This window comes from Drosophila navojoa, chromosome 3 (assembly GCF_054131105.1).
Source record: "Drosophila navojoa isolate 15081-1374.11 chromosome 3, UAZ_NAV_1.0, whole genome shotgun sequence".
Taxonomy (NCBI): Eukaryota; Metazoa; Arthropoda; class Insecta; order Diptera; family Drosophilidae; genus Drosophila; species Drosophila navojoa.
The window spans coordinates 30,958,044-30,980,655 of NC_142891.1; the positions used below are offsets into that span (position 1 = coordinate 30,958,044).

The following is a 22,612-nucleotide window of genomic DNA, read 5'->3' on the forward strand; positions in this document are numbered from 1 at the left end:
GATAAAAATAATACGCGTGCATATAGAAGCTAAATATCTCGAAAGTTCAGTTTTATGTTTGTCTCAACATAAATTTGTGTAAATTATTTATATTTATATTTCTTGATTGTTTTATATTCAGTATTACTATTAATAAAAATGCCGCGTCCTAGAAGATCTAATCTTCCCCGGTGGACCCATGATGCAATTAGGCAACGGGATATCGCGAATCAATTTTCTGACGAAAAACGAGAAATCGCCCGAGAAAGGTGACGCGTTAGTACCCAGCAGAGAAGGGCCTTAATTCGTGCTTCTCAAAGAGAGCCAGCCCGTGAAACGGCAATAAGAAATGGTTCAAGGATTTTATTATCTGACGATTTCCGACAAGCACTACCAGTAATTCCAAGATCTACTGCTCCCGACGAAATAAACGCTTGCCTCAAAGCATAAAATCTGTGGCGATATGTAACCAAACTTCAACTGTCTGTAAATATGAAACTTGCATTGTTGAACGATCTATATGCTGATGATTTCTCGAAGCAATTGCTGAATATCGGTAATGGCCGTATTCCTGTTGATGAATCGAGTATTTTGATTTCATTTCCTCAAAATTTTTGCAATTTCGTTTCATTAAAAGACAAGACGTTTCAACAAAGTATTTCCGAATATCATTGCTTTCCACAATAATACAAAATGGTTAAGTGAGCGAACAATTTTGGCGGCTAAAAATACAGATGTGGATGACCTTAATTTATAATCCAAAATAAAATCGTTGGTACTCTGTATTCATTCAAATCTATCGACTGTGTAACAAACGAAGAAGCCACTAATTATCCAACTGTATTTTTGAACGTGCCTGGTTTAACACCGCACAATTTACAACTGAAGGTTGGCTCGGTAGTTATCATGCTTATAAACTGTGCAATGGATCGCGTTCGGTGATAAGAATACTGATGAGCAATGTGATTCACGCGTCGATACTCAAAAGAAAATTTAAAGATGAAGTTCTTATTCCTAAGATTCCGATGATCCCAACAGGTATGCCCTTTGAGTTTAAACGAATTCAATTCCCGATTCGTCTTGTCTTCGCAATTACGTTCAACAAATCACAGTGCCAATCTTTGATTATTTGTGGCCTCGATCTAGAAAATGCGTGTTTTTCTCATGGTCATTTGTACGTGGAATGCTCACGTGTTGGTAAACCATCCGCATTATTTGTTCTTGCACCTGACCAAAAAACAAAGAATGTCGTTTACCACAAGGTGCTTGAATGAAAATCCGATTATTAAATTAATCAGAGTGTATCCCAACCTGAACAACATAGCTTTCAACAATTTTTTACCTAGAAATAATGGATAGGGAAATGCAACGTTTGCCGGGCCAGCTAGTACACATATAAAAATAAATATGTACATATTGTTTGTTTCTTCTAAGAGTTCCTGGAGCTATGCAAATTGACATTTCGAAACATAAATTAATGCTTTAAATACTTTAGTATTTTATAATTTTTGACTTTATTATTGGAAATACATCCTGTAATAGCATAAGTGTGAAGTTATGGATAACGTTTGGATTGATAAAAGTCGATATGACAATGCGGAGAAACTATATCATGAATCATTATTTAAAGTAAGTAATACCCTTACACATACATACATACATATATGTGATATACTTTGGTATGTAAATGTATGCATGTATGTATGTACTATATACATATATACATATGTAAGTTCATACATATTCACATACAATAAGCAAAATTAAGGTTCAGCTTAACATTATACATAAGAAGCATTTAAAGCAACGATATACATACATATGTATGTATGTAGTATAGTAATGTATCTGTCAATATATATATATATATATATATATATATATATATATATATATATATATTTGTGTGTGTAAATATGTATCTATTTACATATGTATGTACATACATACATAAACAAGGAACAAACACACAAAGGCATGCACATACATACATTGTATGTATGTACGTATAACATGGATATGCATTCGTTTGCCAGTTTCTAGTATGTATGTATTTAAAATGAGCCTTTTACAAATGATATGGTCAATGGTGGGGGTTAATTACAACCAAGTATGAACGTTGCAGTCGGGCGTTATCGACTGCGGAATACTCATTCACACTCCATCAGCGATTTATTAGCTAAGTTTTTCTCCAAAATTCAGTTTTTCTCGATTTGCCTTCATTTCTTCATTTCCTTTTGAATGCTTACGCTCCAAAAATGTGAAAATTACATGAAATTTTTTTATATGCCACGCCCCTAAAGGCACGTAAAAATATTTAGGGAATCGATAGAAGAGGTTACTAGTGCATAACTATCAAAATTTGAAGCTTCTAGCTCTATACTTTATGAGATATAAACTTATGCTATTTGTCTGCGCCCTGTGGGCGAGTACATAAATATACCAAATTTGAGGTCCTAGCATCAATAATGTCCAAATATAGTGAATTTGTAAAATCGGTCCTATTTGCATATAGTAAAACTTTTATCAACCTTTATAATTTTAACATACTAGCTTAAAAACTTTAGAAGATACAGTGTTATCCGTGTTGCCACGCCCCTAATGGACGTAGATATATCCGCCATAGCACGTGACCTTGCGTGGTCGATGCTGTTCTACATTCCAGATCTCAGCTTTCTAGCTCTTCAACTAACATTATTTCTGGCTTATCGGAAAATGCATTTTCCGATTTGCCACGCCCCTAGTAGGCGGTTCGGTAAAATTTTAACACTATAAATCGGATATTCACGAGTATGTGTTCCGAATGTCGAGTCACTAGCTTCAATAACGCCGAAAAAATTGGACATTTACTTTCGTGAAAGAGATACCCTGAACCCTCCAGTCTGATATTCCAATCACTCTGCACTTTTTTTTAGACACACATACACACGCACGTATTAGGACGCGCTCTGCTAACTGCGCAGTAAGCAGCGACTGCGCTTGGGCTGCAGCTCTAGCCGTCCAATCTTAATAACACTTTCAGAGCTTTTTTATAATGTTCATTCCAAAGCACAAGTCTCTACTACTTGAAATACGTATTTTACAAAGGTGAGGGTGAGGGGGTGGATTTAGAGGTGGGGGTAAATTTAAACAAAAACCGAAATTATATAAAATACACATCATTCTACATTTAAAATTTGGAAGCTCTAGCTCTAAAGGTGTAGTAGATATAATTAAATAACCAGCTTTCGATAAGGTTTTTAATCGATAATAAAATATCGGCAGTTATCGATTTTTAGTGATAGACCTTATATGCCGTGATATACACGGACCTAGAAAAAAAATTTCAAGTCTCTAGCTCTTATATCTTCTGAGATCGACGCGTTCATACATACGGACGGACGGACAGACAGACGGACAGGGTCAAATCGACTCACCTGGTCGCCCTGATCAAGAATATATATACTTTGTGGGGTCTGCCACGCCTCCTTCTGCCTGTTACATACATTTAACAAAACCATTATACCCTGATTTCCCATTTTCAATGGGCTTAGGGCATACAAATATTGGTATAGGACAACTCAAATTTTAAATCTACGACTTTTCCACAAAGAGATCCCACATTTCAGGTACTAGAGACTTGTGCTTTGGAATTTACACACGTTTTGACTATATGATTACGCCCTGAACATTTTATTAAGATTGTACAAAAGAAGTTATTCACCAAGTAAATTCTCATAGCAAGCGAGGGCGCGTGAGGGTGGATGCATATGTATGTATGTGTGCGTGCATAAAAGAAGTGCAGAATGATAAGAATATCAGCTTGGAGAGTTCAGGGTATCGAGCAGTCTCGACTAGAGCCTTCTTATTTGTTGTAAATGCATTGTATTTATCAGCTAGATTAATTACATTCGTGTTAAGCATTGTATAAATTCTTAATATTTAAAGTGTATGCCAAGGTTTCTGGTTCTTGTTGCAGCCATCTTAGCATAAATGACGGGATGTCGGGTTGATATCCGACGAATAAACCGGCGCTTTGTCAGTTGACATCATGACTAAGATTAGGCTCCAATTTGCCAATGTTTTAATCTTTGAAGTGCAATACGACTACTTTTCCAAAATATAATCTGTCGGAAAAGTGTTGGACAGTTAAAGCGTACGAAGCGGAACAATCCCAAGCAAAAATGGCCTGCAAAAAAGGCTTTACGCTGCGTGTCTCTGGTTAGTGGTATTATGAAATTCAAATTGCTTTTGTAAATCGAGATCAATTTCTCGATTATAAGCAATAAGAGAGTTATGGGAAAATGTGTTTCGAAAAAATTTGATGCATTTGTACTGCGCATGATATATACGAGTATACATTCTCTTAAAATCTCAAGTCTTGTATTTCTCTGATCTCAGCGCTCATCGGACAGGTGGCTACACTGACTCATTTCGTCGCCCCGATCAAGAATTTATGTACTTTGTAGGGTCTGCCACACCTCCTTCTGTCTGTCTGTTATATACGATCCCAAAAAGAGAATATGCTCTGATTTCGTGAATGAGTTTCAGGCAGTTGGTTATTATAATTGTTATTATCCCCTTTTATCTGAATATATGTATATATTTAGTATTTTTCATATATGTATATTGATATTTACTTTTTTTCAGGCTAGTAAGTCGAAAAATTGCAGTCTGTTAGCTTCTGAGATTGCAAAAGCAAGGGAGCACATTCAAAGTTCTTTGGAAAAGGTAATTGCGTGAATATAGTAAATGCCAGTGACTTATTCAAATTATAAACAAAAGATTAATGGGAATATGTATCGAAGAATATCAGGTTGGAAAATTACCTGATCTATTATAAACTTATGTTTAAGGGCCAACTTAAATCAAGTAAGAACATTGCAGTCGTGCGTTATCAACAATTTAGAGCCTACCTGCAAAATTACGCTCCAAAAGGTAAAAAAATGTTGTATGCCATATTAAAAATAATGTTAAGCTTCCAGCTCATAAACTGTAGGATATATAAACTTTTGCGGCTTGCCCCTGTGGCCCCATATATATATATATATATATATATACATATATTTATATAATTTATATAATTTATATAATATCTTATATAATTTAATTTACAAAAAGAATTAGGACTATAATTATATGTCTACGCCCACTGGGTTCGTAACAAATCGGACCGGAAGACGTGTGATTTTTAAGATTCTGCTATATTTTTGGCTGACAACCCAAGACCTAATATATATATATATATATATATATATATATATATATATTAGGTCTTGGGTTGTCAGCCAAAAATATAGCAGAATCTTAAAAATCACACGTCTTCCGGTCCGATTTGTTACGAACCCAGTGGGCGTAGACATATAATTATAGTCCTAATTCTTTTTGTAAATTAAATTATATAAGATAATAAAACATTTAAAAACTTTGATTAATTTCTTACTACATCCATATACATACATATGTTTTCTTCATTCGTAAAGAAAAAAGTTGCTGCGGTACGAAGACATTATTGGTGTACCAACGTAGAGGGACTGAGCATAGGGACACAGAACGAATGAGAGAGGATAACGTAAAAATAGCGCATAGCATATGAAAATGTGATCGTCAGTTTGAGCGCTCGCACTTCACATTTTCGTTAATTACCGATTTTTATACTCATTCACGAAGTGAATTAGTATATTGGTTTTGTGCAATGTCCGTCTTGCTGTCCATCCGTCTGTCCGTCCGTCCGTCCGTCCGTCTGCCCGTCTGTCCGTATGAACGCAGTTCATTTCGCCGCTATTGAAGCTAGAGATTGAAATTTGGAACACATACTCCTGTATAACTCCGATTTATAAAATGTTAAAATTTTCCCGATCCGCCCACTAGGGGCGTGGCAAATCGGAAAATGCATTTTCCGATATACCAGAAATCATGTTAGTTGAAGAGCTGAGTTGAAATTTGGTATGTAGATCCGCGTTGACCCCCCAAGTCCAAAAAGCTATAGTGGACTTGGGGGCGTGGCAAATCAGATAAAACTGTATCTCCTAAAGTTCTAAAGCTAGAACATTGAAATTTCGCACGTGAACTAATGCTATAATTCTATAATGACTGATGAAAAATTTATGTCTACGCCTACTAGGGGCGTGGCAAATCGGACCTGAAGATATAGTGTTTTTTCAAATTTGGCTATATTCTAGGCACTATTGATGCTAGAGACTTGAAATTTGGTATATATACGCGAGTTGACCTCCCAAGCATTCAAATTTCGCATTTACGTTACCGTTAGCTTTTTCTAAGAACTGGCCAAAAATGAGGTGTCTACGGCTACTAGGGGCGTGGCAATCGGCATTTGTAGTATCAAATTGCGACATTTATATGCTTGAGCTATCTATGTATGTACTAGAGGCCTGCATGGGTATGCTTGCTTGTGGTCGTCTTCCAAATATACTGATACTTGCAAGTGTTTGAGCATACCAAGCTTTGCTGCAAAACGAAACGAATAGTACTCGAAGTCGCCAAGTATTCTGTTTTACTTTACTTCTTACGCTTTAAGCAGAGTAAAACAAAAACCTTGACACGAAACGAAACAAAACGAAAAGCGAGTAACGTCATAAAAAATCGTACGGTACTTTTACTGCTTTTTGAGCGCCGTTGCTGAGCAAAAATCAGGCTAGAATTGGCTAAAAATTGAAAATAAATGCTAGAATAGCAACCTAGATTATAAAAACTAACTGATATGTTTTTTTCCTTTTTGCTGAAATGCACAATGTTTTATAGTCTACTCAGTAATATGCTGCAATATTAAGGACTATATGAACTTGAAAAGATTTATGATTGCTAGATTTATGGCTATAGGCTATAACGTATTTTATAGTAAATAGCATAAACTGGTATCACTATTTACAGCGGTTCGCCATGTATGCATGTATGTATGCGTGCGAAATAACAATGTGTATTACTGAGGGACCACTGTACATAAATATGTATTGCGTTCAAATTAGCATGGAATATTGGCAAACTCACAACCCATCCAGCAATATGATGCAATCAAGACCAAATTGCTGGAAGGAATATATAAATTTAAGAACAAGAGAGGACGGAGTGAAGTCTGGAATACGCTAGGAATACTAATGGATGAGAATGGAGAAGAATTAAAAAATATTGTTGGATGCAAAAAATGTTTCAAAATTCTGAAGTACTCTAATTGTACTTCCAATTTAGTTAAGCACAAATGCTGTGTAGCAGCAAAGAACTCATTAACTGAATCAGACGTCCCTGCAACACGTGTCGATCCAGAAACCAAAAAGCTTATTTTAGAGGTTGCTACTGAATGGACCGTCAAAAATTGTCGGCCCTTTAATATCATCAAAGACGATGGGTTAACGAAATTGCTCGGAATATTTACTAAAGTTGGACCAAAATATGGTAGTGGAGTAAATATAGATGAAATTACTCCCCACCCGTCGACAATCTCGAGAAATGTGTCAGAGCTCTACAATTTAGAGTTCGAAAATATAAAAGCAGATGTTATTAAAGCAAAAACATCCGGCTATAGCATCACATCTGATATCTGTACGGACGAGTTCCTAAAGAGGTCATATATATCGTGCACAGTGCACTATATTAGAGACGGTGCAATGCTCACCCGCCTGCTAGCACTCAAGTCAATGGGAGATGAATCAAATACAGGTAGAATAGCTTGATTAATATTCCAATAGCTCTTTTGAAATAATGTTTATTATTTTAGGCGCAAACATTAAGAATAAAATCACAAAAATTTTGAATGATTATAATTTGGCAATGGATGACGACAAAGCCATAGCAGTCACTGACCGAGGCTCCAACATGATTAACGCATTTAAAAGTGGCAGTCACATTCATTGCATAAATCACCTATTAAATAATGTTGTGGAGAAAGCATTTAAAGATATTTTAGAACTATCTGACCTGTTACTCAATTGTAACAAGATAGTAAAATATTTTAAAAAATCTGGGATAAATTCCCAACTCAATGTATCTCTCAAAAGTTTTTGTCAGACTAGGTGGAATACAGTGTATTACACTTTTTTTTCATTATCACAAAACTGGGAAAAAATCACTATTGTCTTAAAAGAGAAAAATGAAATTCTTCGGTTGGATAATGTAAGCATTGACAATGTTAAATCTATTGTAAAAATTTTAGAACATTTTGAAAGGACTTCAAAAACATTGGAAGGAGAAGACTATTCGACACTACATTCAGTCATGTAACAGGCAGAAGAAGGCGTGGCCGTCCGTTCGTCTGTTTGTTTGAACGCGTCGATCTCAGAATATATAAGAACTAGGCACTTGAACTTTTTTAAGAATTTCCGTATATATCGCGCGGATATCGAGTTTATCACTAAAAATCGATAACTCATTCATTATCAATAAAAAACCTTATCGAAAATCAGTTATAAAATTATATATCCTGCATCGTTAAAGCCAGAGTCTCACCCCTATATCCACCTCCTCACCATCATCTATGTAAAATGCGTATTTCAAGTAGTAGAGATTTGTGCTTTGGAATGTACGTACATTTGAACATTATGATTATGTTCTGAAAGTTCAACATATAAATTCTTATAATATTGCCCACACTGCAGCGCACCCTAAGCGCGGACGCTGCTTACTGCGCAGTTAGCAGAGCGCGTTCTAATACGTGTGCCTAAAAGAAGTGCAGAGTGATTAGAATATCAGATTGTAGGGTTTAGGGTATCTCCTAGTCGAGCAGTCTCGGCTAGAGTCTTCTTATATGTTTTACTTTTGTTAATTAAAATGATTGATCAGATCAAGTGACAATAAAACGCACAGTTTGTTACACAAAAAATATCAGCACTGAAAGAATCGAACAACTACTAATAAAACAGTCTGAGCTTACAACTAATTTACTCAAAATGTTAATTATGTTAGTGAACAAATTATGCAAGTAGATCTTCGTATAGCCATTTGTAAACCCAATGTGGTTTCCAACCATCTAAATGAAATAACTGCAGTTACGACAAGTGGCAAAGTTCTAGTCCAGACTGCCCGGCTACGAAATCCTCGGAATACGTGGAGGATTGTTATATCACAATAATTTTTCTTTCACAGAAAAACAGGGATGTGGGCTTACCATCGAAACATTAGAGCTTAATAACTTTTCTTGTTGATGAACTATGCTCCTGAAACTTTCAGGTTATTATAACATTAAGTGCATGTATAGTATTTGAAATACGCCTTTTACAAAGGTGAGGGTGACGGTGTGGATCTATCGAAGTTGATGATACAATAACAATAAATGACAATCTTTTTTTTTATTAATTGTATTTTTGAACTTTCAACAGATTAAACAAGTAAGAAAGTCTCTCTCGAGACTGCTCGACTGCAAAATCCCCTGAACCTTTCAAAGAATTGATATTCCACAATAATTCTTCGCGTCTTTCTGCTTACACAAGAATCACACAGAAAACAAGTAAGAAATCATTAGTCGAGACTGCTGGCCTACGATACCCCCTGACCCCTTCAAGCAACTGATATATACAAATTAACTTCTTGACTTTGCAAGTTGATAAAAAAATAATTTTATATTTAGTGAATTTAGTGTTCTTTTATTAAACTCCAAAAGTCAGCTAATGTTTATGCTAAAGCTTCCCTCATTAAAGCTCAAAGCTCAAAAGCTCCCAAGATTGGCTTACGTGATTTTATATCGGAATTGTGAAATTAAGATTTGTTTACATCAAAGCTGGGTTGCCGGCTCTATGGGCTCATGGAAACAACGCAGGGAGATCTTATGTTTATTTTGAGGCTAAAACTGCTTACTCTGTGGGAATAGTGCAAGAAGCTTTTATGTCTGGGCTGAGTGGCGTGATACTATAGAGGGAATTATGTTATTTGAAAGTTGTTTACATTTGTCATAAGATTTGCCTGAGTTGCGTGGTGATAACTCCCCCCTTTCTTAAGAAGAATCGTCCTCGATTCTTAACGATTTCTCATTAGAAATTCGATTTGATTATTTATGGCATTTAGTATATCAGAATTTTGAATATTTTGATTATTTGACGGGTTTGAAAATAAAAATGTAATAGGGTTGAAATTGTTCCTTGAACAAAATTTGAGAAGCTTTATCATAATCAATGTAAAAATTATTAAAAATATAATGAATGTTATTTTTGTGTGGTTGTTTTCTAATTCTATTACAATTTTTGATAGAGTGTTAGTATTTTCTAATCGTAATTCGGTGTCATTAGAGGTTTTATATTCAGTAATTAAATAATTTGTAAATTTGTTATGTTTTACATAATTAAGCAGTTTCTCTTTTTCGTTTGTGTAAGTAATATTGTTTATGGTTACAATGGTTTTGAAAGTTATGAGATAAGTGCCTGTAAGCCAGGTGTTATTAACGCAATTTTTTCCTGATATTAAAATTGCACCATCTGTAATTACTTCTATTGGCTTATTTTTTTCTGATATTTTTGTGCAGCTTGTGAATCGCTTATTAACTAAATCGATGAAGCAGTTCTTTTCGTAGACAATTTGAGCAAAGGTATTATAAATTTCGGCTTTAAAGTTTTTTATAAGATAAAAAGTGTTCTTACATTTAGCGATCTTATCGTCTATAAATAGTTTTCCATCTGATTGGGAAATTGCTTTAGCATGGTATAACTTACAATTATGGTTAATAGTTGGATATTTTATGAAAACTATAATTAAACCTTGGTATGAGATAATTGAAAAAGAGGATACGTCTAGGAGGTCAATAAGAGTAATATTGAATGCTTCGTGATTAAATATGTTTGTCATGTCTTGTTTATTTAAAATTTTTGGGTTTATTATGTTGGCTTTTGAAAATGTAATAGTGTCGAGCAGATTTTGTAGGTCAAGTGATGAATGAAAGTTTTTGAGCATAAAAAATATCTATATGCAACTGTTCACCTTCTGTTTTTGGAATCGGTGCTTTGGAAATAAGTATTTGTTTTGGGTTTCTGTCGTATTTATTTTTATTGCAGATTTCGCAATGTCGTATGTATTGTTTGAGAGTTTTGTATAGTGTTGGCCAATAGTAATATTTAAGAATTTGTTTGAGATTTTCATCGAAACCTCTATGAGCACGAGCATGTGTTTCTTCTATAATGATTTCTTGGTCGTTTTTGTTTTCGATATCTACGACAAATTTTCTGGTAAATAAAAATTTATTTGTAAAGGTGATTTTTAGCTTATTTTGAATTTCGTATAAGTCTTCAAGACTGCAATGGATTCCTGTAGTTATATTTGGCTGTAGAAACTCTTTAAGTATTGTGATTAGGTTGTCTAGTGTATCATATTCTATAATATGTCTAGTTTTATTGAGTGGGTTACATTTTTCGTGGATAGTGAAACTATTTTTTGAAATTAGTAGTTGCTGTTTAAATTGGTTTAGTGGTTTTTTTGTTTCTTCTAATATGTAATCATGACTGCTGTCGGCTGAATGTATGGTTTCTATATCGGATGAAGATTCATTGTCAGACGAGGGTTTGTTATCGGACATTTGATTGTTTTCAGTGGAGATGTGGTTTATTACTACTCTGGATAATGCGTCAGCAACAACATTGGTTGACCCAGGTTTATAGAGAATGGTTGGGGAAAATTCCTCAATGAAAGCGTGCCATCTTTTCATTTTTGAATTAGGATTTCGTGCAGAAACCGCGAAAGAAAGTGGTTGATGGTCTGTTTGAATTTCTAGATTTGTAATACCATATAAGTAATTACAAAGATTTTTTAATGCCCAGACAATTCCCTTTCGTTTGTTGCATAATTTTTCTCTGTTTTATTTAAAGTTTTTGAAATGAATGTTATTGGTTTATTTTCTTGTGAAAGGACGGCGCCTATAGCGATGTCGGAAGCGTCTGTAGTAAGAACGAACTTTTTGGAATAGTCTGGTTGGGTTAATTCAACCTTTGTAGCTAAATGTGATTTTAAAGTTTCGAATGCTGAATGGGCTTCGTCGTTTAGAGATATTTTTGTTTTTTTCGACATGTGTTTTGAAATCATACCATTATGTCCTTGTAGCAGTTTTGTCAGTGGCTTGGCTATATTTGCGTAGTTTTGTACGAATTTTCTGTAATAATTAGTTAGACCTAGAAAGCTTCGTAATTCTCTCAAGTTATTGGGAGGGGGATATTTCAAAATAGTTTCTATCTTTTTGGGGTCGGTTGCGATAATGTTATGAGATACCATATATCCTAAGAATTCGATTTCTTTTTTAAAGAATTTAGATTTTTCTAGAGATATTTTCATATTGGCTTTAAATAATATTTCAATGATTTCTCGTAGGTCGTTGAAATGTTGTTCGATATTTTCTGAAAAGACTATTATGTCATCTATATAGATGTGGCAAGTTTTGCCAATTTTGTCGCGTAGAATATTGTCCATTGCTCTTTGGAAAATGCTAGGTGCGTTCGCAAGTCCAAATGGCAAGCGAAGAAATTCATATTTTCCATTATTAATGGAAAAGGCGGTTTTTTCAATGTCTGCGTTTTTCATCAAGATCTGATGAAAACCAGACTCTAGATCAATAGTTGAGAAGAACTTTGCTTTACCTAAATTAGATAGTATTACCGAGGGATCTGGCATCGGATATCTATCAGGGATTGTATTGCTATTCAGTTTTTTATAATCAATAACCAACCTGTGTTTTGGTGTGCCATCTTCATTAAAACCCTTTTTTCCTACAACCCATACTGGAGAGTTATAAGGGCTTTTACTTGGCCTTATTATATTATCGTTTAGCATCCTATTAATCTCTTTATTAACGAAGTTATTAACTGAATGCGGGTAAGGGTATTGTTTACTATAGATTGGAGTATCTGTTACCGTTCTGATTTCACCTCTTATATCTGTTCTAAAAGGAAGAGATATTTGTATTTGGGAGTGTTTGGTTTTAATTTCCTGAATGATTTGTTCTTCAAGATTTGCGAGATTAACCATTTCATCAATGGAATGGTTTACTTTGCATATAGAAGTACTTGTAGAGGATACCGACAATTCTTGTTGCCTGCTCTTTTTAGCTTTCTTCATTTTATGCTTATTTCTCTTGAAGTTCAGTTTGGGGCAATCAGAGTCACTTGATGACGATGATTCTATGTCAGATACATTGAATAATGAATTGGATTTAAGAGTTTCATAATTTAGATAAGGAATGGCACAATGCTCCTTATCTAGATTTGAATTTACTAAATTAATTTTTTCCGTTTTATTATTATACTGCAAGGAACCTTTTGATAGGTCAATTATTGCATTGATATCTTTTAATAGATTATAGCCGATTAACAAATCAGCTTCTAGGTTACTGATTTCATAAAATCTATAACGTTTGCCAAAAATATTTATATTATGAAAGTGTGTTATGATGCTGTATCCGTTTACAGTTTTTACTCTTTTTTTAATAGCTAGCTCCTCTGGGTTATCATATATTCCCTTTTTAATATAACAACATGTAGCACCTGTATCTATTAGTGCTTTTAATTGTTTGTTTATTTTTTTATCTATTCTATAGATGAATGGGAGGTCTCCCCTTGCTCCTCTAAAAAATGATCCTCCTGAATATTATTTACGCGCATAACCTTTTTCGGTTGTTGAATTGCTTGTGAAGAGAATCCTCTTTTATTGGCTTGCTCCAAATTTGGATTCTGTTGAAAGGATGGGTTTTGTATTTGAATGGATCTATCTACATCCATCGGTTCTTGAGGGGGTTGAGCGTTTGGATGTTTCTGATTTTGCGAGCTTTGATTGAATCGCAAGCGGTTATCATATTTTTTATAAGGTTGATCAGATTTGTTTTGCTTCGTTTGTTCCGTTTTATTCGCATGTGATTGTTGCGAATTAAAGGAATGGTTATAAGCGAAATTAGCTCTTTGATGATTCGCTTCTAGTTCTTGAGCTTTTGCTAAAGCATTTGGAAGGTTTTCTGGGTTAAGAGAAATAAATTGTTGGATAATGAGCCGTTAAGGCCTGTAATGAAAACTCGCAAAGCGTTATCCCTATTTTTAGTATTTAATTCGTTAATTAAATTAGCTTTATCGCCGTATGTCATGATAGTTTTGTTTATTATCTGAGTTAGTTTTTTGTTGACCAGATTGTAATAGTCAAGAACTGATAAGTTACCCTGTCGTAATACGCTTAATTCTTGTTCCAAAATATGCATCGGACGCTTGTCACTATATGCAAAATCTAATCTAGCAAGTATCGCCTCAAAGTTAAGTACGGTTCCATGATTGGTTAGGACATCGTTTGCCCTACCAGTGACCTTGTTTCGAAGTATTGTTAAAGCACCTACGTATCTTCTACTGCCTTCTTTATACATTCGCATAGCGCCGCAAGCTGCTTCACGCCAGCTTACATACGCGTTATGGCTTCCTGAGAACTCAGGTAAAGATTTAATTATATCAAACGATTCATCGCATCGAATCGCTTCATTGATAACTGTTGCTCTAAACTCCTGTTCATTAGTAGATGATAGTGTTAATTGGGATTTTAATTCTGAAATTTGATCTTGCAGTGCTCTAGTGTGAGTCGCTATCAGTTGAGCTATAATATCTGCTGTCAGATTATTAGCCATTTTTGAATTATCTGTAGTCACCTTTAATTTTCCTAAATTTTCAATTAACTCGTCCAGGTGTAGTACAATTTTAAATGAATCAATATTTTTAATACTATTTCTTATTTAAAAAATTCACGATCGCTCACGTAGTAGTGCTTCTTTCTGGGGGTTTCAGCAAATTGGGTAGGTCGTCCTTCCTTCCTTCCTTCTTAATCGTCTTTTTGGTCGCAGATTTTTGTTGTTTACTTTTAGTTTTTGGTTTGGCCACAGTTTTTTGTTGTTTACTTTTAGATTTTGGTTTGGCCACAGATTTTTGTTGTTTACTTTTAGTTTTTGGTTTGGTACTTTTACACCTTGTTCATTGAATATTCTATATATTAATAATCGATTCTTTAACTTTTGTTAACGTTATGGTTTTTTTGTAAGCACAATTGTTTTGTTCTTTTATCAAAACTTTTTAATGCACTTTTTGGTTGAGTTCCAGAAACCTTTTGTTTCTGTTGGGTTTAATTTTTTTATACTTTTTAGTTCACGTTTAAAATTTCGGCGGCGTACGATTACATTAAAAGGTTTTTATATTCTTTCAATGTGTTTTCTTATTTAACGTAGGCCCCACGTTGGGCGCCAATTAACTTCTTGACTTTGCAAGTTGATAAAAAAATAATTTTATATTTAGTGAACTTAGTGTTCTTTTATTAAACTCCAAAATTGAACTGATTACAAGATATGATCTTATGCTGCAAGTCAGCTAATGTTTATGCTAAAGCTTCCCTCATTAAAGCTCAAAGCTCAAAAGCTCCCAAGATTGGCTTACGTGATTTTATATCGGAATTGTGAAATTAAGATTTGTTTACATCAAAGCTGGGTTGCCGGCTCTATGGGCTCATGGAAACAACGCAGGGAGAACTTATGTTTATATTGAGGCTAAAACTGCTTACTCTGTGGGAATAGTGCAAGAAGCTTTTATGTCTGGGCTGAGTGGCGTGATACTATAGAGGGAATTATGTTATTTGAAAGTTGTTTACATTTGTCATAAGATTTGCCTGAGTTGCGTGGTGATAACTTACATATTTCAATAATTATTTGCACATGCACACACACGCGCACACACACAGACATACGCACGCACGCATAAACACATGGACTGCAGTGTGGGCTTACTATGGGAACTTAATTGTTTAATAACTTATCTTGTTGGTAGACTATCTTCATGAAACTCAGAGTATGATTATAATGTAGATATGTATGCATTGCCTAAGCACATGTCTCTAGTATTTCAAATACGCCTTTACAAATATGATGGTGAGGGGTGGATATAAGGCTGAGGAATACATTTTAACGAAAATCAAAATTATATAAATACATGTACCTTTAAAATTTGGCAACTCTAGTTTTTAAGATGTAGCAGATATAATTTTAATACTAATATTCGATATTTAAATAACGGAAGAAGTTATCGATTTTAGAAGCAAAACTTGATTTTCGCGTGGTACACATGGACCTAGGAAAACAAATTTCAAGCTTCTAGTTATTATATCTTCTGAGATCGACGCGCTCAGATATGCGGAAAAACGGAGGTACAGAAAGACAGAGAGGGCTAAATAAACTCAGTTCGTCACCGTGATAAATAATATATATATTTTTGGGGGTTTGGCACTCTTTCTTCTGCCTGTGACATACCTTTAACAAAACCATTATACCCTGATTTCCCATTTTATTTTCGATGGGTACAGGGTATAATCGTAGGGGTACGTCAACAAAAATAGAAATTATATAGAGTACATTTAAGTCTGCATTTAAAATTTGGAAGCACTAGCTGTACAAATATAGGAGATATAATTAAATAATTAGCTTTCGATAATGTTTTTAATCGATTATAAAATATCGGGATCGATTTTTAGAGATAAAGTCGAAATGCGCGTGATATACACCTAGGAATAACCCAAAATCATTCACACAATTCTAAGTTGAGGTAGGCACATTCACGTCCCATGCTTACACACACGCACATGCTACAAGTGATATCCCACAATTGTGAGCATCGTGTCCCCTGAGTAAACACAATCAAACGTATGTATGTATGTTTGAGCACTTTACAAGATCGACCGAATGGCAATGCAGGGCTTTAAAATTGCTACAGGCAACAAGAGCTTAACACACAGGCATACATAACACACAGGCTCATACATGTAGCTAGGGACTGTAGTGTGCGTGTTCACGTTCGTCGCGAAAACATTTTTCTTATGAGCACCAATACCCTTCCCACAAATAATAACGAAAACGCAAATATTTTATATGAGCTTGGCAAACGGTTTAAAGAGTTCGGTATACTCTTCACACGGAAGGGAAGACATGGGTTCTTGATGCGAAGAAATTTCGATTTCTGTGAGCTGCTGCTTGTGCTCATATGCATACATACATGTATATAATTGAGCGAACGGAGAGCGTCGAGAGCAAAGGAAACATTGAGCCTAGAAAGATCTTTTGTTTAACAGTCGACCGAAATGGTCAAAGCGAAATGATTGTGCTTTCTTATATTTTCGTAGCCCCAACCCAAAAGTGAGGAGCTGACCAAATTGGAGTTGTGTGGGACGGATCGCTCGAAAAAAGTGTGCAAAATCCTTTATACTACGTGCGGTTCCTACACTGCGGTTCCCATTCCATGTAGGGCTGTCAAAAATATATCGAAATATTATTATATCGAAAATTTTGGCGATTTTTCGATATATTTGAGTTGGTAACTCTTGTGATAAGTGAACCAAGTACAAGAGTAAAGTACTAGAATATGATGAAAACGAATTATTCGGAAACAAGTTGACAAGACAAATGTAATTTGTGCCTTAAATTAATAAAAACAAGTGGTAACACATCAATTGTGGCGTTGCGAATGAAAAATAAGCACTAAGATGCAATATCTTAAAAATTTTCAACAATTTCCATAATTCCTGTTCAGCCTACGTATACATACATATGTATAAGGAGCTGACACTATTTCGAATGTTATGTATTTTTGTGTATATACATATATACGCCGCTGCTTTTAGCGACAGAACTTATGTAAATTTTATGTATTTACGCTGTCATTTAATAAATAACATGCAAAGAGGATTCTCAAAAAAAAACTTTAAGCAGATGATTCGTTTCTTATGTTTACAATATCATATTAAATTAACATTCACAGGTGTTTTCGAATCACCATTCACCTTCGTAAATACATTATAATCATATTTCAACAAATAAATATTTTTTTTATGTAATGTTTAATTTGTTATATTTATTCCTTACAGATTGACGATATAACCATTGAATCTTCCTCAAGTTTGGAAATTTTAGGAAGAGTTGCAGCGTTGGAGGCTGAAAATAAGGAAATGAGAAATATTCTTTCGAATTTTGCTCAACTGTATAACGATTTGTTGAAACGTATTTCAATTATAGAAAACGACAGAATTTAAAATTAAAATATATTAGTGGCTTGATACGAAAAATACTTAAATTTATGTATAAGTGGAAAACCAATATCCAAATATTTTAAAATTTTGTGTGAATTATTTTCAGCTCCATTATAGAGTTGATTTTGTTTTATGAAACAAGAACAGGAATATGAAGCTAATTACTGATATGACCAACCTGGTGATATAGTGACTGTCTTAAAAATGTATTTAATCTAAAATCAATTTTTAGGAAATAAAACCCGTTTTAAAAGTGTTCTTATTGTTTTGTTAAAAAATTATTACTTATATATATATGTCCGCCCACAGGGGGCGTGGCAAACCGCAAAATTTTATATAGGGGTGAGGGGTAAATTTGAAAAAAAATTGAAATTGTATAAATGCATTTTAATATATATATTTAAAATTTAAATTTTTAAGCATGATAACTACCAAGCCAACCTTCAGTTGTAAATTGTACTGTGGTAAGCCAGGCACAAGCCAAGGAGTTCAAAATTTCAGTTGGGTAATTTGCGGCTTTTCCTTCGTTTGTTCCAAAGTTAACAGATTTGAATGAATACAGAGTACCGACGATTTGATTTTGAATTATAAAATTGAGGTCATCCACATCTTTATTTTTAGCCGCGCAAAATTGCTCGCTCACTTAACCATTTAGTATTTTTATGGTTAACAATGATATCCGGAAATACTTTGTTGATAAGCTTATCTTTCGATGAGACGAAATTGCAAATATTTGGAGGAAATGAAATCAAACCGCTCGATTGGTCAACAGGAACACGGCCATTACCGATATTCAACAATTGCTTCGAGAAATCATCAGATCGTTCAACAATGCAAGTCTCGGACAGTTGAAGTTTGAAGTTGATTTCGTCGGCAGCAGTAGATTCTGGAATTACAGGTAGTGCTTGTCGGAAATCGCCAGATAATACAATCATTGAAACAACAAAACATCTCGAGTCATTGCGCAGATCTTTTAATGTTCAGTCTAGTGCTTCCAATGCGGGTTCGTGCGCCATTGTGCATTCGTCCCATATGATAATATTTGATGATGTAGTATTTTGAAGATTAGATATTCAAACAATTTTAACGAGAAGTGAGCCGTACGGCATCCGTCTAACAATAAGGCCGCTATTTCATAAGAAGCAATTGCTATCGCAATTTAGGATCTCTCACGTACAGGGGGCATCCAGTGCTACATTCTTTTGAACTGATTGGATTAGTTCATGTGGATCATATTCACGTTCACGCTCCAATTCTCTATTAAATGCGTCATTCATTCCACAATCTGGCGCTGGCAAAAATTCGTGTCAATCATGCCCATTATGCGGGGCCAAACTAAAACTATTTTTAGATATTGCCGAAATCAGCTCTGCTTGTGTTGAAGTAAATAAGAAAAATCTTAAGTGTGGAATAAACCCAAGCATGTGCTTGGATAAGATTTTTATACCCTGAACCCATTGAAAATGGGAAATCAGGGTATAATGTTTTTGTAAAAATGGATGTAACAAGCAGAAGGAATCATCGCAGACCCCATAAAGTATATATATTCTTGATCAGCACGACGAGCTGAGTCGATATACCCCTGTCCGTCCGTTTGTCCGTCCGTCTGTCCATATGAACGCCGAGATCTCAGAATATATAACAGCTAGAGAGCTGAAATTTTGTGTGCATACTCGTGTATACCATACGCAGAACGAGTTTGCTTTGTTTTTCGATAACTCATCCGATAAATTTTTTATCGAAAGTAATCGAAAAATTGATTTTGTTTTTTGAGCCTCATTGGAATACTGTTAGACGTGGAGACTTCAGATCTACTGTGTATATACATGTGATGTATACAAACATTTTGTAATTAACAGATTTTGGATACCACGTCCCCTTCGCCCCCAATTTGTAAAGAACGCATATCAAATACTAGAGACTTGTGCTTTGGAATGTACACACATTTTGACCATATGATTTCGCTCTGAAAATTTCATTAAGATTGTATGTCTACAAAAGGAGGTTTTCAAAAAATAAATTCTCATACTATGGCCCACGCGTGAGGGTGGATGCATATGTATGTATGTGTGCATGCACACAAGAAGTGCAGAATGATATCAGCTTTGAGGGTTCAGTCGAGCAGCCTCGACTAGAAGGCTCTAGTTACTTGTTAGAGTTTGTTTTAAGAATATCACATAAAAACAAGTAAGAAAGCTTTAGTCGAGACTGCTCGACTACGAGATTCCCTGAACCCTCCCAGCAACTGATATTTCAATAATAATTCGGACACACACACGCATACAAATAAACACACGCACACACACACACACACACACACACACACACACACACACACACACACACACACACACACACACTCACACACACACTCACATATACAAGCGACTGCACTTGGCGTGCGCTGCAGTGTTGGCAATATTATGAGAACTTATTTATTGAATAATTTAATTTCTAGACGTACAATGAAACTTATAGAACGTTATCATAATGATCAAATTTATGTATATTCCGAAGCAAGTCTCTAGTATTTAAATTATTGCTTTTATAAATATGAGGTTGATTGGGTGGATATAGGAGTGGGAGGTAAATTTTAACAAAAATCGAAATTGTATAAAACGCATCTTAACATATATTTGAAATTTTGAGACTCTAGTTCCAAAGATGTTGGAGATATAGTCTGTTGGAGTGATGGCGTCGCCGATAAGTACAAAGACCGGGGTGTAGTTTCCAGTCTTTATTTTAGGATGGTAGCTGCTCAGCTCGTATATATGTATGCCAGAAGAGGCAAGAGATGCAGTGCCCACCTGGGCGCTGAGTACCATGAACGCGTTCGAAGCTGCAGGCTGTCAGCGGAGCTGTGACCGCCTCTTTAGGAGTCGAGGTGGAGTGACTTGCTGTTTCCTGGAGACGCAGGAGCGTGTGGTGATCCTAGCCACACGTTTTGTAACATCCCTTGTTGCGGCAGGATTGCCCGGAGTGCTTGTGAGCCAAGCAGTTCGTGCAGTACTTATGTATAAGTACCGCACGCATCCGTTTCTCCTCTAGAAGGCCCAGAAAACACTGGCAGTTCCGGAGGCCGTGGGCTCCTGGGCACACGCGGCACTGGAAGAAATTGGTACCGCGTGGCTTACTGCTTTCTGATGACGGCGTCTTTATATGGAAGCACAGGGGTTTGGTGGGATTGTTGGTCCTGAATGAAGAATATCATTCAAGTAGTCACCTTGAAACAGTTCTGTATCAACAGGTGAAAGATGACAGCCTCTAAATGAGGCGGACATAGGAGCGGGCGGTGCACTCGATGCGGAAAGTTCATCGGTCCGTACCCCCAGGTGGGTCGTACACCGCTCATAGACTGTGTAGCAGTTGTCGAATTTGGCCTCAACTTCATTTAGCTTCAAGTTCGCCACTGCTCGCCCCTTGGCTTAATACTCTGGCACGGACCTTACACTGCTGTTCAGCATCATCCCTCAATGCCTTAATCCGATCTCGGCGGATCTCGAAGGCCCGGAGCTGAGCTGCATGGGGTTCGTTAGAATCTTTGGGACTGTCAATGCGGGCTTCAAATTAATTGCGCCTATCCGCAGCCGCGATGAAATCGGACAGAGACATATTGACTGGATTTGCGGGCTTTGGACTTGATAGGATCACGACTGGACTTCGCTTGAATGTGCTGGTGGTCTGTGGTTTCCCGGACGGAGTGGGAGATGCAGACACTGCGTTAAATTAAACGCAAAGCGGGTACACTCAGTTGCGCTCGACCGATCAGACGTGGAGTTCTGCTAAGATAGCGCGTTATGCAAATCTTGGACTGTTGATAGCGAAGGCCGGGCTTGATAACCGAACCGAAAGTCGATAGACAAAATAAAACGAGTTTCGCTTTTGAGCACGTAGGAAAAAGTAATCTGTATATATAAAAGAGAGTTGTGAAAAGTTTTCCAGCACTTATAACTCGAGATCTGCTGGACCAATTTTCATGTTTTTTGATTTGTTGGATTTGTCTCAACTACGAATAGGATAGTAGATCTTAAAAATACTGAACAAATTTGACGAATACTTGAAAAACGCGGTTTTTTCCCTAAAGATTCAAATTTCCATTGATACTCAGTGGGCTTGATAACAGTGACAGTTTTCGGTCCTGCACTCATGTTTTAATAGTATAGTAAATAAACAAATGTAGTCAGTCAGTCTACGGCACAGCCTCAGGCAAACCTGACTATTCATAAAAAAAAAAAAAAATTGTTTGTCTCAGACATTAATTTGTGTAAATTATTCATATTTATTATTCTCGATTGTTTTGTGGTTTTGTGCGAGGGCATATTCAGTATTACTATTAATAAAAATGCCACGACCTAGAAGATCTAATCTTTCCCGGCGGACCCATAATGCAATTACGCAACGGAATAACGCGAGTCAATTATTTAACGAAGAACGAGAAATCGCCCGAGAAAGGCGCCGCGTTAGTTCCCAGCAAAGAAGGGCCTTAATTCATGCTTCTCAAAGAGAGGCAGCCCGTGAAACTGGTTTAAGGATTGATTTGAACCGAGCAGCGTTTCGATATGATTGCACCATTGACTACAGCTTGCATCGTTTAGTTTGCATTGGTCCAATGGACGTTGTTTGCCAATATTGTGGCGCATTGGTG

General features: G+C 35.7%; 1 long non-coding RNA gene across 2 annotated transcripts in view; it reads left to right on the top strand.

Moving 5' to 3' along the window:
• Positions 1-5,996: 5,996 nt before the first annotated feature.
• Positions 5,997-22,612, top strand: part of LOC149092019 (uncharacterized) — a 55,073-nt gene continuing 38,457 nt past the window's right edge. The window contains exons 1-2 of one of the 2 annotated variants that reach the window (XR_016196434.1): positions 5,997-7,632; positions 7,691-7,959. This is a non-coding gene — a long non-coding RNA (uncharacterized LOC149092019). Of the gene's footprint in view, positions 7,633-7,690; positions 8,528-22,612 lie in introns of those variants that run through there. The other variant, XR_016196433.1, reaches the window with a different exon arrangement.